The sequence below is a fragment of the Lolium rigidum genome, chromosome 1 (assembly GCF_022539505.1).
Source record: "Lolium rigidum isolate FL_2022 chromosome 1, APGP_CSIRO_Lrig_0.1, whole genome shotgun sequence".
NCBI classification, from domain to species: domain Eukaryota; kingdom Viridiplantae; phylum Streptophyta; class Magnoliopsida; order Poales; family Poaceae; genus Lolium; species Lolium rigidum.
Genome location: NC_061508.1, coordinates 257,862,974 through 257,871,968, shown reverse-complemented (window position 1 = coordinate 257,871,968; position 8,995 = coordinate 257,862,974).

Sequence of the window (8,995 nt, the reverse complement as noted above, 5' to 3'; positions counted from 1 at the left end):
ATACTGAAAGTTAATGGAACAAAGAAATCCATCAAGCATAGCAAAACAGGCAATGTGAAATAAAAGGCAGAATCTGTCAAAACAGAACGATCCGTAAAGACGAATTTTTAAGAGGCACCAGACTTGCTCGGATGAAAATGCTCAAATAGAATGAAAGTTGCGTACATATCCGAGGATCACTCACGTAAATTGGCAGAATTTTCTGAGTTACCTACAGAGAATTCAACCCAGATTCGTGACAAGCAAGAAATCTGTTTCTACGCAAGTAATCCAAATCTAGTATGAACCTTACTATCAAAGACTTTACTTGGCACAACAATGCAATAAAATAAAGATAAGGAGAGGTTGCTACAGTAGTAACAACTTCCAAGACACAAATATAAAACAAAAGTACTGTAGCAAAATAACACATGGGTTATCTCCCAAGAAGTGCTTTCTTTATAGCCATTCAGATGGGCTCAGTAATTTTAATGATGCTCTCGCAAGAAATAAGAGTTGAAGCAAAAGAGAGCATCAAGAAGCAAATTTGAAACACATTTAAGTCTAACCCACTTCCTATGCATAGGAATCTTGTAAATAAACAAGTTCATGAAGAGCAAAGTGTCAACCATAGGAAGATAAAACACGAGTAACTTCAAGATTCTCAACATAAAGAGGGGAAACTTAATATTATTAAGATGCATACAACGATGTTTCCCTCTCTCATAATAACTTTCAGTAGTATAATGAGCAAACTCAACAATATAACTATCACATAAAGCATTCTTATCATGAGTCTCATGCATAAAATTATTACTCTCCACATAAGCATAGTCATTCTTATTAATTGTAGTGGGAGCAAATTCAACAAAGTAGCTATCATTATTATTCTCATCAAGTGTAGGAGGCATAGTATAATCATAATAGAATTTACTCTCCATAGTAGGCGGCACTAAAAGACTACTATCATTATAATCGTCATAAATAGGAGGCAAGGTATCATCAAAGAAAATTTTCTCCTCCATGCTTGGGGGACTAAAAATATCATGCTCATCAAAACCAGCTTCCCCAAGCTTAGAATTTTCCATATCATTAGAAACAATGGTGTTCAAAGCGTTCATACTAATATCATTGCTACTAGCATGCAAATAAGTTTCCATAGGTTTTTTAATTTTCGCAGCAAACAATCCATGTCTTAACTCAGGAAATAGATTAAAAAGCTCATAGTTGCTTTCCATTATGCCAAACTAGTGATAAACAAGAAACAAAAAGATGCAATTGCAGGATCTAAAGGAAATAGCTTCGAGCACTTACAACGGCACCAGAAAATAACTTAGTTACCTGGGACCGGAGTGTGAGTTCCTTTTACCTTTCCTCCCCGGCAACGGCGCCAGAAAATAGCTTGATGTCTACGCACACTCCTTTTCCTGTAGACAGTGTTGGGCCTCCAAGAGCAGAGGTTTGTAGAACAGCAGCAAGTTTTCCCTTAAGTGGATCACCCAAGGTTTATCAAACTCAGGGAGGAAGAGGTCAAAGATATCCCTCTCAAGCAACCCTGCGATCACAATACAAGAAGTCTCTTGTGTCCCCAACACACCTAATACACTTGTCAGATGTATAGGTGCACTAGTTCGGCGAAGAGATAGTGAAATACAGGTGGTATGAATATATATGAGCAGTAGTAACGGCACCAGAAAATAGCTTGCTGCTACAACTGGCGTGTGGTTGATGGTGGTAATATTGCAGGAAGTACAGATGCAGTAGAACAGTAAACAAGCGATGATTGCAGTATTTGGAAACAAGGCCTAGGGATTATACTTTCACTAGTGGACACTCTCAACATTGATCACATAATAAAACCACTCTACACTCTCTTTTTGGATGATGAACACCACTAATTGTGTAGGGCTACAAGAGCACCTCAATGCCGGAGTTAACAAGCTCCACAACATTCGATATTCATATTTAAATAACCTTAGAGTGCATGATAGATCAACACAACTATACCAAGTACTAACATAGCATGCACACCGTCACCGATAGACTATGAAAGGAGGAATATATCACATCAATACCATCATAGTAATAGTTAACTTCATAATCTACAAGAGATCACAATCATAGCATATACCAAGTACTTCATGATGCACACACTGTCAACATTACATCATGGAGGAGGAATACACTACTTTAATAACATCACTAGAGTAGCACATAGATGAATAGTGATACAAAACTCATATGAATCTCAATCATGTAAGGCAGCTCATGAGATCATTGTATTGAAGTACATAGGAGAGAGATTAACCACATAGCTACCGGTATAGCCCATTGCCTCGATGGAGAACTACTCCCTCCTCATGGGAGATAGCAACGGTGATGAAGATGGCGGTGGTGACGATGGAGATGCCTTCCGGGGGCACTTCCCCGTCCCGGCGGCGTGCCGGTACAGAGACTTCTGTCCCCCAGATCTTGGCTTCGCGATGGCGGCGGCTCTGGAAGGTTTCTCGTACCGTGGCTTATTCGTATCGAAGATTTAGGTCAGGGACCTTTAAATAGATGAAGAGGCGGAGTCGGAAGGCTGACGGGGCCGCCACACAATAGGGGGGCGCGGCCCCCCTCTGGCCGCGCCAGCCTGGCGTCTGGTGGCCCTGTGGCCCCCCTCTGGTGCCTCTCGGGTGTTTTGGAAGCTTCGTGGAATTATAAGATGCTGGGCGTTGATTTCGTCCAATTCCGAGAATATTTCCTTACTAGGATTTCTGAAACCATAAATAGCAGAAAACAGGAACTGGCACTTCGGCATCTCGTCAATAGGTTAGTTCCGGAAAACGCATAAAATCATCATAAAGTGTGTTTAAAACATGTAGGTATTGTCATAAAACAAGCATGGAACATAAGAAATTATTGATACGTTGGAGACGTATCACTACTCAACATGAAATTTAAAGACGACCATAAGGCTCCTGCCGGTTGCCACAGTACTATAATGATCATCTCATACATATTCATCATCACATCATGGCCACATCACATCACCAAACCCTGCAAAAACAAGTTAGACGTCTCTAATTTGGTTTGCATATTTTACGTGGTTTAGGGTTTTCGAGTAAGATCCAATCTACCTACGAACATGAACCACAACGGTGATACTAGTGTTGTCAATAGAAAGAGTAAATTGAATCTTCACTATGGTGGGAGAGACAGACACCCACAAAGCCACTTATGCAATACAAGTTGCATGTCGAACGTGGAGCAAGTCTCATGAACGCGGTCATGTAAAGTTAGCCCGAGCCGCTTCATCCCACCATGCCACAAAGATGCAAAGTACTCGAACTAAAGACAACAAAGCATCAACGCCCACAAAACAATTGTGTTCTACTCGTGCAACCATCTATGCATAGACACGGCTCTGATACCACTGTAGGGATTCGTAGCATAGAAAACAAAAAATTTCCTACCGCGAGAACGCAATCCAAGCCAAGATGCAATCTAGAAGATGGGAGCAACGAGGGGATGAACGAGACTAACCCTTGAATATTTCCAAAGCCTACAAGAGGAGGCTCTCGTTGCTGCGGTAGACGATCACTTGCCGCTTTCAAAAGCGCGTAGAAGATCTTGACGGTGCCACAATCGGGCAGCACCTCCGTACTCGGTCACACGTTCGGTGTTGATGAAGACGATGTCCTCCTCCCCGTTCCAGCGGGCAGCGGAAGTAGTAGATCCTCCTTGGAATCCCGACAGCACGACGGCGTGGTGGCGGTGGTGGTGGAGAACTCCGGCAGGGCTTCGCCTAAGCGTATGCAGGAGTTGTATGTGGAGGAGAGGTAGCTAGGGTTTGGGAGAGGGGGCTTGGGCACCGGCCCTCAAAGGGGTGCGGCCAAGGTGGTGGCAAGACTGGCCGGCGAGCCCCTCTCCTCTTCTCTTTATATAGGTGGAAAACCCCAAAGATTAGGTCAAAGTCTCCGAATAAGACCCAACATAAAACCTTCCATATGACCAAACCTAGGGGGAGTGGGACTCCCCCCTTTCCTTTGGTGGGATGGCCGGCCACCATGGGGAGGAGTCCTCCTCCCTTAGGCTGGCCGGCCAAGGTGGGTGGAGTCCCTCTCCTTCCATGCTGATTTCTTCCGGACTCTTCTAGAACCTTCTAGAACCTTCCAGAAAAAATACCGGATCATTTTCAAACCTAGAAAATGACTTCCTATATATGAATCTTATTCTCCGGACCATTCCGGACTTCCTCGTGATGTCCTGGATCCCATCCGAGACTCCGAACAAAACTTCGAACTCCATTCCATATTTCCATATCTATTTAAACGACATCAAACCTTAAGTGTGTCACCCTACGGTTCGCGAACTATGTAGACATGGTTGAGACTTCTCTCCGACCAATAACCAATAGCGGGATCTGGAGATCCATAATGGTTCCCACATATTCAATGATGACTTTTAGTGATCGAATGAACCATTCACATACGATACCTATTCCCTTTGTCACGCGATATTTTACTTGTCCGAGGTTTGATCATCGGTATCTCTATACCTTGTTCAACCTCATCTCCTGACAAGTACTCTTTACTCGTACCGTGGTATGTGGTCTCTTATGAACCATTCATACTTTTCCGAATACTTAATCCCACCTTTATAACCACCCATTTACACAGTGGCGTTTGATGTAATCAAAGTACCCTTCCGGTATAAGTGATTTATATGATCTCATGGTCTAAAGGACTAGGTAACTATGTAACGAAAGCTTATAGCAAATAACTTAATGACGTGATCTTATGCTACGCTTAATTGGGTGTGTCCATTACATCATTCACATAATGACACAACCTTGTTATTAATAACATCCAATGTTCATGATCATGAAACTATGATCATCTATTAATCAACAAGCTAGTTATACAAGAGGCTTACTAGGGACTCCTTGTTGTTCACATAACACACATGTATCAATGTTTCGGTTAATACAATTATAGCATGGTATGTAAACATTATCATAAACACAAAGATATATTATAATAACCATTTATTATTGCCTCTTGGGCATATCTCCAACAGTCTCCCACTTGCACTAGAGTCAATAATCTAGTTTACATATGTAAAGATATAACACCTTGGTCTTCCGGTGCTTTATCATGTTTTTTCTCACGGGAGAAGTTTTAGTCAACGGATCTGACACGCTCAGAAACGTATGTATTTTGCAATTCATTTGCGCCTCAACGCATCACTCATTTTCCAAATGAGTCAGCATAATCATATATGTTCAGTTCTCTGGTGGAACCTTAATTCCATGGTCTGAAATATGTCACTAATATTGTCATACACAATATAGCTTCAAAGTTCTGACACTATCGGAACTACACCAAGTTCTCAAAGAACTCTTCGACTTAAACATCCTTAGTCATTGTCAAAACAATGACATACTCTGCCTTCGTTTGTAGAATCCGTCACAATATTTAGAACTCTTCTAAATCTAGCATTGTGCTACCTTTTAAACAACACTTAGCCCAATTGAGATTTGAATTTTATTTTTATATGTGACCAAACAAATATCGGTGCAACACCTTACAGTGATTTGTTTGTCATTACCCCATATAAAACTATATGTGTATCCTTGGTTCTTCTAAAGCACACAGGGATATTCTTACTGTTTGTCCAATGATCATCACATGAATCACTCTGGTATATGCTCCTAACTTTTTAGAGCACAGGACATCTGATTTTTACATATTATTTGTGATCTAGAATCACTCATGTGTTTTTATTCATTGAGTGTCAGATACACTCAAGTCTTGTTAAACCTTCACATGACAAGAACATTTTCTTAATATTTCTATATTGAACTACTTCAATATCCATTCTATGTACTTTGAATTAAACTTATTATGTGTTTCAATCTATCTTCATAGATCTTGACACTAAATTTGTTTCAGTCCATTTCCTTTCATTGAAGTTAATTTCTCAATGAAACCTTTTAATCAAGTATATAATTACATAATTTATAACCAACTATATGTTATCTACATAAAGTATTATAAATATGTCTCAGTGTTCCCACTTAATTTTTTGCAAATGCAAGCCTCTTCATCGTCTCTGATGAAATCAAAAACTCTTTGACCATTTCATCCGGTGAAGATTCCAACTCCGCGATACTCACTTCATCCAATTGATGTTTGTATACCTATCTAGTATTTCACGGACCAGCAAAACTCTTGGTTGTATCTTGTATACACCTTTAATACACACTTCTGATAAGTAATGTATTTTGCCATCCTACTAGCATATCTCATAAAAGAAATATGTAGTGATTACTGGAATAATCCACATAGACTATAAGCATTGCTACGGAAGATATAATCTTATCGTAGTCAACTCTTTGAACTTTGTCGTAAACAAATTTTCGACAAGTCAAATTTCATCAAATTTTATAGATCCATTTACTTTCAATAAGTATTCATCTATCTTGGATTTCATGGCGTATAGCCATTTTAACGAAGTCAGGGCCCATCATAACTTCTTTTTTTGTAGTTGGTTTATCATTGTTCAAAATCAATCCTTTGTCCACAAATCATTTATTTGATCACAAAGTAAACCATACCTACAAGGTTCAATATGTACTTCGATCTCCATGGCTAAAACACTTTGTAGTCATGGGAGCCATGATCGTCGTGGTCGCTTCCGGAACCAATTCCGATGCTGCGCTACTTTGATCATTGTGCTCAGGTTCATAAACCTTATCAAATTCTATTGTCCTCCCACTCTAATACTTCGCTAGAAACAATTTCTTGGAAATAAATAAGAAACATCGACAAACACTTTTGACTTTGTATCCATAGTGGAAAGAATTCCCAATCAATACTTTGGGATAACCAACAAAGACATTCATTCGATTTTGGTTGTAAACTCATTTACTCATGCTATGTATACCAGATGATTCAGAAGTAAAGGCAGCCATACCAAAAGAAGCACATGAAACACCTTACTCAATACATCCAGGAAGTACCAAGATGTACATGGACTTGAAAGAGATGTTCCGGTGGAACAATATGAAAAGAGAAATAGCTAACTATGTCTCGGAATGTCACACATGTCAACGAGTCAAAGAAGAACATCAAAGTCCTGCCGGACTACTTAAACCCTTGGATATTCCGGAATGGAATTTGTTACTGGTTTACCAATGACCAGTAAGAAGAAGGATATGATATGGGTAATTGTCGATAGACTTACCAAAAGTGCTCATTTTTTAGCGGTAAATCAGAAGGAAACTTCTGAGAAGCTTGTGGATATATATATATATATGTCAAGGAAATAGTTAGCAAGCATGGAGTACCAAAGAAGATAGTCTCGAATACAGGGTCGATCTTCACGTCAGCATTTTGGAAACAACTCCAAGAAGCTCTGGGATCCAAGTTAGATTTCAGCACAGCTTATCACCCACAAACCGGAGAACAGACGGAAAGAACCAATCAAATACTGGAAAATATGCTTAGGGCTTGTGCACTAAAATTTGGAGGATCATGGGAAGACCATCTACCGTTAGCAGAATTTTCATACAACAATAGTTATCAGAGTAGTATTCAAATGGCACCGTACAAAGCATTATATGGAAGAAAGTGCAGATCTCCAATCTGTTGGTACGAGACGGGAGAAAACAAAGAGTTTGCACCGGATTACATCAAGGAGAAACAAGAAGTCATCGAATTTATCAGGGATAGACTTAAGATAGCTCAGAGTCGACAGAAGAGTTATGCCGACTAGAAGAGAAGAGCATGGGAACCCAAGGTGGGAGACTGATACGTCCATTTTGCATCACTATTTTATATCATAATTTGCTGTTATTCATTGATATATTTCGTATTTGGAGACGATACTTATGTTATTTCATCTATTTTGCATGTTTCATGATTATTGGAGGATCGCGCACCGGAGTCAGGATTCTGCTGGAAAAAGCGCCGTCAGAATGCAATATTTCGGAAGATCAACAATTGACGGAAATTATATGAAAAATCCTATTTTTCCAGAAGACGAAGGGAGCCGGAAGGGGAGCCGAGGAGGGCCGCCGTGGGCCCACCTCACAGGCCGGCGCGGGCCAAGGCCTGGCCGCGCCGCCTTGTGGGGAGGGGGCCCACAGCCCCCTCTGGTCTCCTCTCCTTCGCGTATTTCTTCGTCCCGAAAACCTAAGCTCCGGGGGGACAGTCGCGAAGAGTCACAGCCGCGTCTGCGAGGCGGAGAACACCAGAGAGAAAAGAGCTCTCCGGTAGGCTGAGATCCGCCGGGGAAATTCCCTCCCGGAGGGGGAAATTGACGCCATCGTCACCGTCATCAAGCTGGACATCATCTCCATCACCATCGTCATCATCTCCATCATCATCACCGCCGTCTCCACCGCTGCACATCGTCACCGCTGTAACAATTTGGGTTGGATCTTGATTGTTTGATAGGGGAAACTCTCCCGGTATTGTTTTCTACTTGTTATTGATGCTATTGAGTGAAACCATTGAACCAAGGTTTATGTTCAGATTGTTATTCATCATCATATCACCTCTGATCATGTTCCATATGATGTCTCGTGAGTAGTTCGTTTAGTTCTTGAGGACATGGGTGAAGTCTAAATGTTAGTAGTGAATTATGGTTGAGTAATATTCAATGTTATGATATTTAAGTTGTGGTGTTATTCTTCTAGTGGTGTCATGTGAACGTCGACTACATGATACTTCATCTTTATGGGCCTAGGGGAATACATCTTGTACTCGTTTGCCAATTGCGGGGTTGCCGGAGTGACAGAAACCTGAACCCCCGTTGGTATATCGATGCAGGAGGGATAGCAGGATCTCAGAGTTTAAGGCTGTGGTTAGTCCTTAAACCGGCTTGTCCTTTGTGCTAAAAAAGATTGGGCCACTCGCTGCAATTGTTACTCTCGCACTTTACTTACTCATACTTTATTCAACTGCTACATCAAAACTCTCTGAATACTTGTCTGTGAGCATTTACAGTGAATCCTTCATCGAAC